This window comes from Pseudorca crassidens, chromosome 16, assembly GCF_039906515.1.
Source record: "Pseudorca crassidens isolate mPseCra1 chromosome 16, mPseCra1.hap1, whole genome shotgun sequence".
Classification (NCBI taxonomy): domain Eukaryota; kingdom Metazoa; phylum Chordata; class Mammalia; order Artiodactyla; family Delphinidae; genus Pseudorca; species Pseudorca crassidens.
Genome location: NC_090311.1, coordinates 13,431,208 through 13,449,010, shown reverse-complemented (window position 1 = coordinate 13,449,010; position 17,803 = coordinate 13,431,208). Strand labels below are relative to the sequence as shown.

Below are 17,803 nucleotides of genomic sequence, written 5' to 3'. Positions count from 1 at the left end.
GGGACACCATTCAACCCATAATAAAGGTCCATCAGGAAGCTCATCTCCTCGAGGAAGCCTTCTGCACCCACACAAGCTCATGTAATCTCCCCTCTCTGGAACTTCTACAGCACAGAGTGTCTGAGGAACTCAGTGGCTGGGGCATGCCTGGTCTCCTTGGGTGTTTATATGCTGTCTCTCTAAGGCTGGACTTAACTCCAGGTGGATAGCATCTGCGACTTTTTAAAACAAGCACAGCAGAAACTCTCTTATCTGATGCTATTAGGACTGGTGGTTAGGTGATAAAGTGAAAATCTGAGAAGAATGCCCTCAGAAGGCTTGCTAGCAGCCTGGGCCCAGCATGCCCAGGTAGATAGCAGATTTACATGGGGATGGAGAGCTGAGGTCAGCTGGGATGAATGAAGACTGGGTACAAAGTTATCCAACCTCCCACCGAGTGTGTATTTCTTTAAAAAAGAAACCATTGACACTCTAGACCATTTAAGACTCCTCGTATCTGATACCTGGGTGTCAAGGGAAGTGGCTGTACAACTTGGGGGCTTTAAAATTGGAAAGAAACTCTGGGCTGCAGTGAGAGGCCCCAATGGGACATGGGTTCAGAGAAATAAGGTAGTCTTCTGAAAGTTAACCTATAAAACAAATATACTAGTTCAAAGCAGAGAGGAGCAAACATTTTGTTTCACCTGATTCACAGTATTAACATATCCAAAAGAGAATATGGTCATCGGAAGTGTGTGTGTTTGTGTGTGTGTGTCAATGTATGTGCATATATGTGTTGCTGTGCGTGGTTGTATGTATGTGGGTGCATGTGAGTGTGAGCATGTGCGTGGGTGCATGAATGTGTGTGATTGTGCATGATCATGTGTATGTGTGTGTGAGAGTGTGTGTGTGTACGCGTATACAGCTAGGGAGACCCAGGGAAGAGACAGCAAGACTTAGCAAAGCCAAGCAGTGTGTTCTTGCCTTTCCCCAGTGGAAAGAGGGCTCCTGGGCCAGGAACTCGAGTGCCTGGGTGCTGAAGGTCTGTCCATTTAGGGGGATAGGTACATCGCAGGCATCAAGTTGTATAGTGTGATGCCTCTGTGATTAATATCACCCCCATCATCCAATGTTCCACTGCCCACCATCAGATTCCAAACTCGCTCAGCCACTGACTGTCATATGGCTTCCCAGGAGCTCTCCCCCCAAGGAGGAAATGTGCCCATGAGCAGAAGTGCGGACCCAGGCCATGGGGGTAACGGCTAAGAGCCAGGACTGGGGTCAGCCTGCCTAGGCACGAATCCCAGTTCCTCTCCTCACTAGCTGGTATCCTCTGGAAAGTTACCTAACCCCTCTGAGCTTCAGTTTCCTCATCTTTGAAGTGGATTTAACAACAGTACCTGCCACATGGGCTGTTGTGAGGATTAATGAGATGATGCATGCAACGTGCTTAGCACAACGGCGAGGACATCCCAGGCTTTTAAAACAGCGTAAGCGACCATCATCATAATCACAAATATTAGAGTAAATAAGCACATCAGCCACGTGCCCTTGAGAAATGGATCCATTCCCAGGAGCTAGCTGTGCAGTAAGTTTCATGAGGACACAAGCTGCTTTTTCATCTCTGGACCCTCAGTGCTAACCACTGTGTCTGGGGTAATAGAGGCTCGCTCAGTGTTTGTTGAAGCAATGAATGAATAAGTGAGTTAGTGGGTGGCAAGTCAAGTTTGGGGGCCCATAGGTCCAGGGCTGTAGGAAATTCACAAAGGTGACATTGCCCTACACACCTGTGCTTGGTGACCAGCCTCTTTCACCTACCCCTGCACATTGCTCACTCCTGGGGGAGAGCAGGGCGGTGTGCAGGAGCTCCTGATGCACCTGGGGACAGCTGACCCCAACCTACCCCTGCACATTGCCTACTCCTGGGGGAGAGCAGGGCGGTGTGCAGGAGCTCCTGATGCAGCCACTTGGCCACCAGGCCAAGTCTTGGCTCATTTCCCCAAACTTCCCAGGCTGCTGAATTGGGCCATCTACACCTGCTTTTGCTTTATAGTCGTCTGCAGGGAAGCGGGAGTGGTGCTGAGCCAAGGCAGCACCCTCCCATGCCTTGTTATTTATTCTCAGTGTGTTCCATGGACCGGCAAATCAAATCAGAGCTAGGAGCCTGTTAGAAGTGCAAGCTCTCAGGCCAGACCTATGGACTCAGAACCTGCATTTCAACAAGATCCACAGGGGCTGTGCGTGCACATTAAAGTGTGAAAGCACTGCTTTAGGGCAACTGCCACAGAGAACCTACAGTTTGGTCACTTCTGGAAGAGAGGCCAGCTTGTAGGAGCTGCTATTTCTCCCACACTCCAGAAAGCACTCCCAGGGTCTGACAAAAAGGACGAGGCTGCACGGGTCACGCGCTCTGCGCTTGCTCCTTCCTGCCGGAGTATCTCCCCTCTTCTTTTCTGAAACTCTTACGCTGCTCAACAGCCCTGCCTTTCCTCATGCTTATAATGTGTTTGCTGATGGAATCGTATTTGTTTCCTTGAAAAGCGTGTTTTTAATTCAAGGGAGTTGTTAATGCAAGCTGTACTGCTGTGAGTTTTATCACCCCTCTGTGGTACCACCCCAGGCCCTGGCGTGCACCCTCTGGAACTTGAGGAGAAAACACGATGTTCAGACTCCCAGACAATCTCCCCCCTCCCCGCATCTTCCCCCATCCGCCCAGCTGTGCAGACCTGGCACCCGGGAACGCCCTCCCTTAACTCTCCCCCCTCTAACCTGCTCAGGAGAGAATACAAACATATGTCAACGACAACACAGTAAAATCCAGTGTAGCCCAAGAGCTCCTAAATCTTCCCAACTGCTGTCTCCACTTCCTCTAACTTTATATCCTAGCATGCCTGAGCTGACCCGCCCTCCCGGCTCCAGCTCCAGCAGCTGCAGTCAAGCATCTGCTCATTCCAACTGCTTTGGGAAATGCCGGGGCTCCAGGTACCAGCCTCCTCCTGGCTGCACCTTCCAGAGTTGGGTACAGCTAAGGAGAGGGGGCCAAAGGCGGTTGGAGGAATAGAAAACGGAACCCAGAACTCTCCCAAGTCCAAATCTTGCAAAGGGTCCTTCGGCTTTGCACATGGAAAACCAAACAACCAACCAACCAGGGAATAAATTCAGTGAATCAGACACAGGAACCCCAAGGCAGAACACAGGACGACTCCTGGTGGGGAAGCTTGTGGCAAAGAGGTGGTATCTCTTTCCTAAGCAGCTCTATGCTATATTTGGGAATCCAAAAGAAAGGCCTAGAATTTTCCTTGAGCAGCTAGAAATTAGGCTTCTGTCCTCAGGTTCAAGTTGAAAATAGTGGTTGGAATTCTGGTGTCGACTTTACCAAAAAAGGGGGAATGCAGAGGCTCCTTGGAGGTGACACCACATCCTCCTTGGCTCCTGTGGCCCCAGCGTTTGCAAAGGGCTTCATGAGACAAAGGCTCTGCGGGGTCCACTCCCTCCTCTTAGGTGCAAAGAGGCCAGTGCTTTGCCTCCAAACCTATTCTACTTAGGGGCAGAAGCTTCCAGTTTGGGTGGGAGAAGGAAAGTCATTTAACAATTCATTTCTAAATGAAGAATTGATCATTTTTAAAGTGCCCTGCTCTTTGACCAACTGACCCTATAAAAAGACAAAGCATGATCATTTCCGTTCCACTGCTGACTCCCCAAAGCAGGATCAATGAGTTCAGGGTCTATCAGGAGGCAGAGGGCATGCTCAAATAGGAAAATTTAAGGTCTCCTTAAAAAAAAAAGACTATTTACAAAGGTGCAGGCAGGGTATAGGGAAACCAAGGGGGACAGTGGAGGGGGCTGAGGCTAGTCACTGACCGGGCTCTTACCCCCTCCCCCGGCCTGAAGGGGCGAGGGAAGAGTGCATTATGGAAACCTGGAAGGAGACCGTCAAGTGGGGAGGGTCGCTGAGAGGAGCTTCACCCAGGGGTGCAGCCGGTCGGAGCAAATCTGCAAGAAGGCAGCCAGAAGCAGAGCTATTCCAGCTTCACTGTCCTCCTTGCCTTCGGTCTTCTGCTGAGCCCTCACCCTGCCCTGCTGTTGACGCAACCTGACCTGGAGCCAGAGGCGAAGGGGCCTAGTCAGGGAGTTCAGACGGGGGGTCTCACCAGGCCGAGAGCGGGGCGAGGAGGGTACAGGGAGATCGTGGAGGTGCCAAGAGGAGCTACCCGGCACGGGAGGTATTCTTGTGCTGTCGTCATCCTGCGCTGGCTGGTTATCTAATCTGCTGAACCAGCTTGTAAACTGGACACAGAGATTGCACCTTACCTCACACCCCCTTGCCACCCATGGCCCTGGGTCCCTCCTGCACGCGTAGGTACTCAGTAAGTACGTGGGTGTGTGTTCATGCGCCTACGTGCCTACGTGCACATCAGCCAGGATAGGCTAGGTTATGTGGCAGTAACAACCACCTCAGCAGCTGTACACAGTGAATGCTTTCTATGCACGCTACCAGTCCATTACAGGTCAGCAAGGGGTGCTCTGCATGTCACAGCTACTTTGGGACCCAGAATGGCTTCATCTTGACACACACATCCACAACCATGACAGAAGAGGGAAGAAGATGGAATGAATTACATGCCGGCCTGGACTTTCTGCCCGAAGTGTCACTTTTGCACACATTTCATTGGCCAAAGCAAGACTCACAGCCATACCTAACTCTGCAAGTGGGGAAGCAGAATCCCAACATGCTCAGACAGCAGAGAGCCAGAATTATTTTGCGAACGGTCTGCACAGTGGGCGAGGGTGGTCTCCACTGGGGAGCTCTGGAGGAGCAATCGATGCTGTTGAATTTAACTGAACAGGGTCAATAAAAATTAAATGACTAGACACATCTATGCCTTTTGACCTATTCGGTTCAAATCAGTCAAGGCAGCACCAGCAACAAAACGTCAGGAATCAGGCGCTCAGGAATTAAGGAAATGGAATGACTTTCTAAATGGACAGACTGGTTTATATTACAGTATTCGATTTCTGGCTGGTTTCAACATAAGCTGTTCTGTTTGCTATGAATTTTTACTGGGATATGGATTCTTGCTTCCCTCCCCCAGCAGGTTATACCATTATTTTCTAGATTCTCATGTCCTTGGCTGTCCTTTTAAGACTCTGACAAGTCGACGTAGCTATGCTTGTTGATCCTGATGCCTCCTTTGGCTCAGCTGCAAGGAGAATGTAACTGCTGCCACACTCGTCCCCCCCGTGTGTGGGGTGTCCCCCAGCAATGGGAGATACCACGTGCCACCCCCAAGCATCAGGTTACACACTTGCCCAATCCTGGGCCTCCAGGAAATCCCTGGACCTGATAGCAAGTCAGTTCACTTCAAAAGTAGGAAAGGGTGAAAAAAATTTCCAGGTCTAGGCAATTTCTTTGTGGATGCAAATATTTAAAACAATTTAAACCAAGTTCTCAGTATTGTTTTCTTAAGTAGAAAAGCATATTCACTCATCTTCAGAAACTGTCCACACTTAAGAACTGTTTGTGTGGTGACCCTGGCCACCTGAGGTTACTACCATCGAATTGTCTAGTCTACTCAGCTTCTCAAAGAAATTGCCTTCAAAAAACATGAAGAGACTGTGACTAAAGGTGTAAAAGATAATTATATTTTAAAAAGACAGTATCTCCTCTCTGTTCCCTCTTATTTCTTTTGTAATCTTTTGCACACCATGAATCTTGAAAGCAAACGCCAATACTGCTTCCTCAAAGTAAACTGTCAAAAGAATTTTAAAGGCTGGATTTAGGTAGATGAATGTTCAATTTCCAATGGCAAACTAGATCTTTTGGGATGAATATTAATTCACAAGACCTCTAGGGGCCTCTTGGGGGGAGGGGTGAGAAAAGAAGCGTGAAATTGACCCTTGTGACTCAAAGTGGTCGTGGTCTTCGTGATAAAGTTACTGTGGCAGCAATCTCAGAAGCTTACAAAAGTGGATTGCCAGCAGGGTCCTTACCTGTCTCCCTGGCGGGTTGGGGTCAGTTCAGCTCTGGGACCTTCTACAGGGTCTTTTTGTGGCCTCTCATCTTCAGTTTTTTCAGCAATTCAGATTCTGATGTGACCTGCCAGAGAGGGAGTGAGAATGATCAGAAAGAGTAGTTTCCACTTTTATAATTCCTTTACCTGATTATAAAAGTAGTACACGCTCATTGCAGAGAATTTGGAAAATATGAAAAACAAACAACAAAAAGGGCACCCACATTTACCTACTCAGCGATAATCATCATCAATGTTCTGATGCCTCTCTCCCCCTTTTTAACTTTCAGCATTCTATTTTTATTGGTTTTTACATCTTTATTGGAGTATAATTTCTTTACAATGGTGTGTTCGTTTCTGCTGTATAACAAAGTGAATCAGTTATACATATACATATGCTCCCATCTCTCTTCCTCTTGGGTCTCCCTCCCTCCCACCCTCCCTATCCCACCCCTCTAGGTGGTCACAAAGCACCGAGCTGATCTCCCTGTGCTATACGGCTGCTTCCCACTAGCTATCTATTTTACGTTTGGTAGTGGATATATGTCCGTGCCACTCTCTCGCTTTGTCACAGCTTACCCTTCCCCCTCCCCATATCCTCAAGTCCATTCTCTAGTAGGTATGTGTCTTTATTCCTGTTTTACCCCTAGGTTCTTCATGACATTTTTTTTTCTCTTAAATTCCACACATATGTGTTAGCATACAGTATTTGTCTTTCTCTTTCTGACTTACTTCACTCTGTACGACAGACTCTAGGTCCATCCACCTCATTACCAATAGCTCAATTTCGTTTCTTTTTATGGCTGAGTAATATTCCATTGTATACATGTGCCACATCTTCTTTATCCATTCATCCAATGATGGACACTTAGGTTGTTTCCATCTCCGGGCTATTGTAAATAGAGCTGCAATGAACATTTTGGTACATGACTCTTTTTGAATTATGGTTTTCTCAGGGTATATAGCATTCTCTTTATTGATTTTTAAGTTAAATATTTCCATCATTCATTCATCCTTATTTTTTGAGCACAAACTATTGTCCTGTTCTCAGCATTAGCAAAATAATGGTAGGATAAATGGAAAAAAGTCTGTTCTCATGGAGGTAAAATGTTATCAGAGACAATTATTAAAATCTAAGGAGCAGAAAGACAACGGGAAAATCTCCAAACACTTGGAAATTAAGTAGCACACTTCTAAACAATTCATGAGTCAAAGAGGAAATCTCAAAGGAAATTTAAAAAATACATAGAACTTAGATGAAAATTAAGATATAACATCAAAATATGTGATGTGCAGCTAAAGCAGAACTGGGAGCGAAATGTATAGCACTAAATGCTTACTACATTAGAAAAGAAGAAACGTCTCAAACAAAAAATCTATGTTCTTACTTCAAGAAGATAGGAAAAGAAGAACAAAATTAGACCCAAAGTAAACAGAAGGAAATATTAAAGGTTGGAACAAAAATCATTGAAATTAAAAGGAAAACAATAGAGAAAAATCAATGAAACAAAAAGTTGGTTCTTTAAAGACATGAATAAAATTCATAAACATCTGGCAAGACTGACAAAGATAAAAAGAAGACACCAGATCAATACAAGAAATAAGACAAGGGTCACGGGCTGCCCTGGTGGTGCAGTGGTTGAGAGTCCGCCTGCTGATGCAGGGGACATGGGTTTGTGCCCTGGTCCGGGAAGATCCCACATGCCGCGGAGCGGCTGGGCCCGTGAGCCATGGCCGCTTAGCCTGCGTGTCCGGAGCCTGTGCTGCGCAACGGGAGAGGCCACAACAGTGAGAGGCCCACGTACCGCAAAAAAAAAAAAAAAAAAAAGACAAGGGTCACTACAGAAACTGCAGCCATTAAAAAGGTATTAAGCAAATACATTGAACAAATTTATGTTCATAAATTTGACAACTTAAAAGAAGTGTATCAATTCCTCAAATACCACAAACCACCAAAGCTCAACCAAGATAAAAATAATCGGAATAGCCCTATAACCATTAAAGACATTGAGTTTGTAATTTTAAAAGCTTCTGAAAGAGAAATCTTCAGTTCTACACTGGAGAATTCTTCCAAACATTTAAAGAAGCAGCATAAAATTTATATCATCTTTTCCAGAAAACAGAAGAGAGAGTACTTTCCAACTCATTTTATGAAGTTGTATTACCCTGTTATACCAAAACCAGACAAAGACAGTACAAGAAAAGAAAACCAGGAGACTTTAAGTTTCTGGTCTGGCACATGTAGAGCTTAGAAGTCGCCACTGCATCCTAACAAAATAACACTGCATCCTGGCAGATATAGAGGTGAATAAACTGGAATACCAACAACTCTTCTTATATTCACCAGAGAAGTGAGGTCACAGGGCAAATTTCTGCTCCAAAAATTGGAGAAACAAACAGGAGGATACAGAAAGTCACAACTTAACAGAGCAGAAACCTCTGTGCAAACAAGTGCAGGGGTAGGAAAACTGGAACTGTAATTGACAAATATTTGGACCTCAGTGTGGACAAGTCTGTGAATTAAACTCTCCACCAGTTTAATTCACAGTCATAGGGGGTCCCTACATTTTTTTCTGAGGTTTATCTCCAGGGGATCCACCAGTGAATAATGAAGAAAAATCCCCTTGTGCTTCCAGCAGGGGGATAGAAAAAGGAACCATTTTGAAATATACCAGAGAATTCTGTTCTGAACAAGCTAGCCCTCAAGCAAAACTATTTACTAGAGACTAAACTATGGGGTTTGTATCAGAGCCTAATTGACCCAGGTGGAGAGAAATACTCAGCTCCAGCTTGCTTTAGCCTTCCAGGTGGAGGAAGGAAAATACCAACTTCAGCCCCCTTTAGCCATCCGGTCCCACCAAAGTTGGGGGAGAGGAACAGATGCATTGGTGAAGTTCACAGACCAGGGGCATGGACTCACCAAAACACTGAGACCTGATCATAGGACTAAAGAATGCTTCCCCTCCCCCCACGTCTTTCCACTACATTGTAAATGCCTCTTTAAGGCAGTTCCTTCTACCTAGTACATCATGTCTGGCTTTCAAGAAAAATTACAAGGTATACTAAAAAGCAAAAAGCACAGTTTGAAGAAACTGAACAAGCCTCAGAACCCGAGTCAGATATGGCAGGAATGTTTAAATTATCAGACCAGGAATTTTTTAAAAACTATAATTAATATGCTAAGGGCTTTAGTAGAAAAAGTAAACAACATGTAAGAACAGATGGATCATACATGTGGGGAGATGGAAATTCTAAGAAAGAGTCAAAAAGAAATGCTGGAGATCAAAAACACTGTAACAGAAATGAAGAATGCCTTTGATGGGCTCATTAATAGGCTGGACATGGCTGAGGAGAGAATCTCTGAACCTGAGAATATCTCAATAGAAATTTCTAAAACTGAAAAGCAAAGAAAAATGAAGACTGGAAAAAGTGGAACAGAATATCCAAGAACTGTGGTACAACTAGGAAAGGTATAACATATATGTAATGGAAATACCAGAAGGAGAAGAAAGGGAGAAAGAAACAGAAACAATATTTGAAGTAACAATGACTAGGAATTTCTCCAAATTAATGTCAGACACCAAACCACAGATCCAGGAAGCTCAGAGAACATCAAGCAGGGTAAATGCCAAAACAAACAAACAAATAAACTAAACCAAAAAACTACACCCAGGAATATCATATTAAAACTCCAGAAAATCAAAGACAAAGAAAAAAATCTTGAAAGAAGCAAGGGCGGGGTGACACTTTATTTATAGAGAAGCAAAGATAAGAATTATATCCAGCTTCTCCTCAGAGAACATGCAAGGAAAAAGAGGATGGAGTGAAGTATTTTAAAGTGTTGAGAGAAAACCCCCCCACCAATCTAGAATCATATACTCTGGGGATTACACTTCAAAACTGAGGGAGAAATAAAAACTTTCTCAGATAAACAAAAATTGAGGGAATTTGTTACCAGTAGACCTGCCTTTCAAGAAATGTCAAAAGTTCTTCAGGAGAGAAGAAAAATTATATCGATCAGAAACTCAGATCTATATGAAGAAAGGAAGACCACTGGAGAAGGAATAAGTGAAGGTAAAATAAAAACTTAATTTTTCTTATTCTTAATTGGTCTATGGAACAGATATAGTTTGTTCAAAATACTAGTAAGAATGTATTAGATTATATATCTAAGGATATATAACTAATACCCACACACGTACACTTAAGTATGCTTATATATAAGCAAATTGAATGATGGCGATGATATAAGGAACGGGAGGGAAGAACTAGGATTTTTTTTGTTCTTTTATTATTATATGTTATTTTCGTTGTTATTATAAGGTACCTGCAACTCCTTGTGAAGTGGTATAGTGTTTGAAAATAGAGAACTTGAAGTAGTTGTAAATGTATATTGCAAACGTAAGAGCAACCACTAAGGAGAGTTATTTTTTAAAAACTATAATTGATATGCTAAGAAAGGAGAAAGTGAAATCATATAAAATGTTCAATTAAAGCCACAAAAGGCAGAAAAATTGTGGAAGACAAAAACAGAAACAAAGAACAAGGACAACAAATAGAAAACAGTAACATATATGGTATATACAGATATTAATTTAATTATATCAATAATCTCCTTAAACGTCAATGGTCTAAATATCCAAGTTAAAAGACAGAGATTGTCAGAATGGATTGGAAAAAAAAAAGGACCAAACTGTATGTTGTCTGCAAGAAACCCGCTTGAAATATAAAGATTACATATGGATTAAAAGTAAAGGGATGGAGAAAGATATACCATGCTAACATCAATCAAAGGAAGGGAAGAATACCTATGTTAATTTCAGACAGAGTAGACTTCAGAGCAGGGAAACTTATCAGGGATAAAGATGGGCATCACATAATGATAAAAGGGTCAATATTTCAAGAAGATATAACCATTTTTAATGTGTATATGCTTAATAACAGAGCATCAAAATATAAGAGGCAAAAACAGAACTGTAAGGAGAAAAAGAAGAATCCAATACTATAGTCGGAGACTTTTTTTTTTTTTTGGCTGCATTGGGTCTTCGTTGCTGTGCGCAGGCTTTCTCTAGTTGTGACAAGCGGGGGCTACTCTTGGTTGTGGTGCGCGGGCTTCTCATTGTGATGGCTTCTCTTGTTGTGGAGCACGGGCATTAGGCGTGCGGGCTTCAGTAGTTGCAGCTTGTGGGCTCCAGAGCACAGGCTCAGTAGTTGTGGTGCACGGGCTTAGTTGCTCCGCAGCATGTGGGATCTTCCCGGACCAGGGCTAGAACCCGTGTCCCCTGCGTTGGCAGGCAGGTTCTTAACCACTGCACCACCAGGGAAGCCCTAGTTGAAGACTTTAACACCTCTCTATCAGAAATAGATCCAGCAGGCAGAAAATCAGTAAGGGCATAGTTGAAGTCAACAACACCTTCAGTCAATTGGATATAATTGACATTTATAGACTAGTTCATCCAATAACAGCAGAATACACATTCTTCTCAAGCTCACATGGAACATTCACCAAGACAGACCATATTCTGGGCCATAAAACACACTTTAACAAATTTAAAAGAAATGGAAATCATATAATGTCAGCTTTCAGATCACAGTGGAATTAAACTAGAAATTAACAACAGACAGATAGCTGGAAAATCCCCAAACACTTGGAGGTTAAACAGTACACTTGTAAATAACACATAGGTCAAGTAAGAAATCTTAAGAGAAATTTTAAAATATATTTTAAGTAAATGAAAATGCAATTTATCAAAATTTGTGGGATGCAGTGACAGCAGTGCTTAGAGGGAAATTTATAACATTGAATACGTGTATTAGAAAAGAAATATCTAAAATCAATAATTTTAGCTTTCACATTAGAAAACTAGAAGAAGAAGAGCAAATCAACATAGGAGAAAACCCAGATGACCTTGTGTATGGCTATGACTTTTTAGATACAATACCAAAGGCACCATCCATGAAGTAATAATTGATAAACTTGACTTCGGTAAAATTAAAAACTTCTGCTCGATGGAAGGCAATGGCAAGAGAATGAGCAGAAAATATTTGAAAAAGACACATTTGATAAAGGACTGTTATCTGAAATATGCAAAGAACTCTTAACACTCAACAATAAGAAAACAATCTAATTTAAAAATTGGCAAAAGATCTGAACAGACCTCGCCAAAGAAGATATACAGATGACAAAAAATGTATGCAACTATGCTCCACATCATATGTCATCACAGAAATGCAAATTAAAACAATGAGATACCACTACATGCCTATTGAAATGGCCAAAATCCAAAGCACTGACAATGTACACAAAATAACTTGCATACAGATGTTTACAGCTGCTTTATTCATGACTGCCCAAACTTGGAAACAACCAAGATATCCTTCAGCAGGTAAATGAATAAATAATATTCCAGACAATGGAATATTTTCGGTGTGAAAAGGAACTATTTTTCTCTGTGTTTACTGATGAATCCCAAGTGCCTAGAACTATGCCTGGCACACAGTTCCTGCTTGATAAATATTTTTTGATTGCATGAAATACACTTCACTCTTTAGCCCTGCCAGCCAAGCAGATCATGTCATACTAAGATTGCCCAGCAGATGGCGGCCAATGAACGCTAGAGACAGCTAGCGTCTCTAGCTGGGAGCCTACACTCTGAACTCAAGGTTCCTCCCAATTAAGTTCAAGATAATGACCCAGCAGACAAAATCAAGTCCAGCTTACTCCTAACACAGACTTGTGTTCATGAGAAAGACGTTGTATGTAGGAGGTGAGCTGCTGAGCTCAGAAAGCCTTTATCTATTATCGGAGGTTGTTTACCCACAATTCAGGGATAAAAAAATGAAAACAGCTGTTGAGAAGAACGGAGGTCAGAGTCCTCCCACGGTGGGAAAAAGCAGGGAAGAAAGCCTGCGGTCATGGATCTGCATCAGTCCTCCAGAGGATGGAAAAGTGACACTTGACCACTATACCACCAAACAACAGAAATAACACTAAAAACTAACACTTCTTCCTCTGAACATGCCAGAAGACGCTCTGTTACAAGAACCTTGAGTCTCCCGCTGCAATATTGTCCTCTGGGCCCCTGCCAAGCTGCGCTCTTCCTGGGTGCTTCTGTTACCCATGCAATCAGGGAATTGAGTTGCAGTGGTAACAAACCCTTCAAAAGCCAAGTTCAAGGTGACCCTGCCTTGGATCAAATTCGGCTGTTAGAGTGTGTCAGGTTAGGAGGAGGCTCCAAGGCAGATACTGCTTGCGAATCTGAGTCTGCTGACCCAGAACTACGCAAGCCAGCTGGTCAACCTGCTCACTACTACGCTGACAACAAGAGCCAGCATCTATCGGGCGCTTCCTGTGTGCCAGGCGTGTGCTGAGTGCATCACCTGCATTCTCTCAGTGATCCTCAGAGCAACTCTCCCAAGTCCACGCTGTTCTCTTCCCCACCTCACAGAGGACACAAGAGACATGTTACTTTGCCCCAGGACCCAGCAAGTTGCTCTCAAGCTCACTCTCAACCCCTGGGAGGGAGGAATCTGTTGAGATGCACCACGGACCCTGACGTACCTCAGAGAACATTTAATCCAGCCCCTTCTCTTCAGATGGAGAAAGTGAGGACCAGAGTGGGGAAGGAACTGGTCCAGGTTCACTCAGGGAATCCACAAGCCTGCACAAGCACCACTAAGAACTATCCTGTACCTTAACATTCTTGGCTAGGTCATCCTCATCCCTGAGTCACAGGATTTTATTGAATGTCCCCCAGACGCCCAATGTGCTTCAGTCCTGCTGGCACTAAGCACTTCTGTGTAAGATCGTGTCACAACAACAATACTCTCGTTTTAGGAGTTTCATCAGGTGGTAGACTCTCCAGCCAGCAGCACCCTCAGAACGTAAACTCTGGCTTCTGCAGCTGGTGTCCTTGGCCAAGCCACTCACCTCATCTGGTTTGTTCACCGGTAAAAGGGGGATAGCAGTGTTCATGGAAGGGTGTTATATTCTAGGCCAGTGTTGTCCAACGCAAGTATAATGTGAGCCACAAGTGCAAGCCAGTAGTCACGTTAAACAAAGGTAAAGAAAACAGGAGAGCCAAAGCACTTGACATGCACACATCACTATTAATCTTCATAATTTGTTTCATTTAACCCAAGATATACAAAATATTATCAATATCTAATATGCAATTTATTTTGCAATGTACATACTTGTATACAGTGGATTACAAGGAGATACTTCATGTTTGATTTCATACCAAGACTTCAAAAATCTGGTGTGTGGTTTGTGCTTATGGCCCATCTCCACTTGGACTAACCACGTTTTAGATGCTCACCAGCCGCACGTGGCAAGTGGCTGCTGCGTTGGACAGCAGTGCTCTCGGCCTTGAGGGATGTTCTGAGCACACGGCTCCATGTTTTCAGAGTCTGTATTCATACCTTGTCTGCTGCAGAGCATCTTCACCTGCAGAGGATGTGCTGGGCCCTGACAGGTCTGGGGGGGTCTGTCTTTAGGCTCAGCAGTGGGAGGTGATAAATCCCCAGCCCCTCCCTGCTCAGGTCACTGGGTACCTTTGAAAACCTTCCTTTCCCAGATCCATTTCCTTCAGTGTCACAAGCAGCACTTCTGTGTTCTCTGCAAAAATCCTTGTCTATTTTGTCCTTGGTTTGGCAGGAGTGTTCATAATGACTGCACAACAGACTGAGCTCCAATGAGGATGAAGCGTGGAGAGGAGAGTGAAGCGACAGGACAGTTGGAGGAACTGTGTCCTCTCCGCCTGGTGGGACCCTGGGGCCCAGGACTCCGGTCACCTGGACGCTGTCCCTGCTCTCAGGCTCAGAACTTCACCTGGCCACACCCAGTTCAACTCCGTGGCCTGCCCTGGAACCCCCTCGATACCAGGACGCTCCACCTCTGTGTCCAGGACTCACATTTGCTGATTCCCCGGTGCCAGGGCAGTGATTGTGCAAGGGCTGTGCTCAGAGAAACACAGAGTGGCTCAAGCCCGGCTTCACCCTCAGGCGGCTGGGAGGGGGGATGGGAGCCCTCATCTGCCTGGGTCTCCCAGACAGCAGCAGCCACTGGGGTTCAGGGAGAGGGCCGGGGCGGGATGGCCAATGAAGACAAGGACGGACTCATGAGCCGGGCTGAGACAGATTGGGAAATGTTGGTGGGGCAGCTTAGACACAGGGGCCTGAGCTCTCCAGAGGCTCTGAGGGTAGTAGGGACCCACCTACTCTCCCTTCACCCCCAGCTCCCAGATAGTTCCTTACTTTCTTCTGGAAGGCAGTGGTTGAGGGCCAGGGCTCTGCCTTCACTTGGCCTGGGTTCAAACTCTGACTGTGCCACCTGCTGTGTGATTTCAGCAAGTTACCCAACCTCTCTTAGCATCAACATCCTCATCTGTAAGGGCGATAATAGCTCCTTCCTAAATTGGGCCAAGGAATGAATGCGGGGTGTAAGAGAGGTGCTTTTCACTACCTGGCCCCTTGTAACATTCACATTATACCAGGAGTGTGTATTATGGCTTCTCTTCTTTTTGAGCATGCAGTACTTTTTGAATAAAAAATAAAACTAATTAAAATATCCTCCCCTCTCCCCACCAATTACAAAGGCATGCATGGTCATTGTAGAAAATTTCCAAATTTTGAAGGAAGGCATGAAAATACTGTGTCGTTTCATTGCCGGATGTTTGAAGACCTGCGGTCCCTATACCTGGAGAGATGATTTGCTCCTAAATTCATCTTCTATGTGTCACCATTTAAGCATCGGTTAGGATTTAGTTGGGGCAAAAGGAAAACACCAAAGGGGCTACTAGCGTATATGAATGAACTTACATGCACCCAATAATCAAAGCATCACACACACACCCACCAGCAAACACAAACAACCGAAGGGTTACACTGCACCCCGACATACCAACAGCTGAAGGGTTGCCTCCCAGACCCCCCCAGTCATATTCCACACCCACAAACACACATATCCCAACCACCAAAGCTCTTACGCACGTGTAACCAACAAGCAACATGCTTCACACATACACCAAGAGTTTTTACCCACCCCCATCCAACCAAAGGGCTTCACACGCACACACCCCCCTCAATAATCAAAGAGCTTCACACACCCTTTCAATGATCAAAGCACCTCATTTACACACACCAATAACCAAAGAGCTTCACACACATACACACTCCAACAACCAAAAGGTTCACACACCCGCTCACACCTGCCCCACGACCAAGCACTTTACACACACAGCCCCCGAAAGAGTTTTACTCTCCCACCCAAGGTGCTTCGTGCACACCCCCCAGCAGCAAAATGCTTTACTGCTACGCGCAACAGCCAAAGCTCTCCATAGAGACACCTGCGCAAAAGAAAACCCCGAAGCACTTCGATTTGTCTGCCGCAGCAGCGGGTACTTGAACACCAAGCCGTTCAACTGCGACTTTCTTTTCAGATTAATGAGCAAAGAAAGATTGGAGGAGGGAGGGGGGGAGAATGGCGGGAGAGAGCAATTACACCCAAATCTTTTCTCTGTTGATTAGGTATTCCTTCCCCAGCCTGCTTTGGCTCCAGCTAAATCTTTTTCTAATGAGATGTGGCTTATCCAGATCAGGGCGCTGAGAAAAAAGTTGCAATTAACTTTAGGAAGAAAAGGAGTGAGTGGTAGAGAGAAGGAAGGGGGGAGGGGCGGGAGACGGTGAGTGGCGGCAGGGAAAGGGGCGGGCTGGCAGGCCAGGAAGGGCCGGGGGACCCGGCTCTCCCGCGGGGCAAAGTGGCGCAGGGCCCAACCTCGTTTGGACCATCGGCTCCTTCGAGTCCAGAGTCTAGGGACAGTCACCCGTGACCCCCTATGCCTGCTGGGTCGGCCTCTCTGCCGCTCCAGGCTCAAGCCCAGCGTTGGGAGTGCTGGGTCTCCTCGGGTCAGGGGCCTTCCTGACTCAGCACACCTGACACCTGGCACGGATGCTGGGGGAGAAGGGCCCTCTCCGCTGCATCTCTTTCACACCTGAGCTCTACCTTCTGCAGGCTGACTCCTGCAAAGACACGGGGCCTCGGCCACATGCCAGGAACCTCCGTGACCCCCAGGTGTCCAGTCGGCACGAACTCTTTTCTCCAGACTGCTGGGTCCAGCTCTCCCCTGGCAGCCAGAAGAATCAGTCCTGGACTGGTCTGGGATCAAGCTGGGGTCTCTCAAGCTGGGGTCTCCCGAACTCGCCTCACTGTTCCCACCTGGGAGGGGGTCCCAAGCTGTTTTCGTGTGAGCCACTGAGAAGGGTGGAGAGCGTACGGGACTGAAAGGGACATTTCATGTGGAAATGGTGAAAATGCCTCAAGCTCCTAGAAGCAACACAGATTTACCTTCATTTGCTTCTCTGTCGATAGCATCAAGCTTGACCAAGCTACAACCGCGGAACAGGAACTTCCTCTCCCTGGCTCTCAGTTTCTTCTTCCGTTAGCAAACGTAAGGGCGGGAGGGATGGGCATCGGCGCTCCAGGGCGTCTCCAATCCTGGTGCCCTGAGATCCCGCGAGAGGAGCAGACGCAGACGCACGCTCGAGATCTCGGGAGATGCGGAGACACAGACTCCGGAAGTCTCGAGGGGTGTTCGTAGACGGTTCGCGCCTCGCACGCTCTGCCGTGTGCACCTACAGGACGCTTCCACATTCCTGCAGTTCTTATCCGAGCGGAGACTAGGTTTTGCCCTGTTTGGCAATAAATATCCAGCACTGCCTGACCACAGCACGACCTTTCCCCGTGCCGTGCACCTCCCAGTACAAATTAGAAAGGATTTGTATTGTACTGCTGGAGACTCAGTGAATCTGGG

At 45.6% G+C, this 17,803-nt stretch overlaps 1 long non-coding RNA gene across 1 annotated transcript in view; it reads right to left on the bottom strand.

Moving 5' to 3' along the window:
- LOC137208533 (uncharacterized) overlaps positions 1-17,447 on the bottom strand; it is a 59,522-nt gene extending 42,075 nt beyond the window's left edge. The window contains exons 1-2 of the long non-coding RNA XR_010935655.1: positions 17,338-17,447; positions 5,971-6,076 (exon numbers count right to left, since the gene is read on the bottom strand). This is a non-coding gene — a long non-coding RNA (uncharacterized lncRNA). The remainder of the gene's footprint in view (positions 1-5,970; positions 6,077-17,337) is intronic.
- Positions 17,448-17,803: the final 356 nt, after the last annotated feature.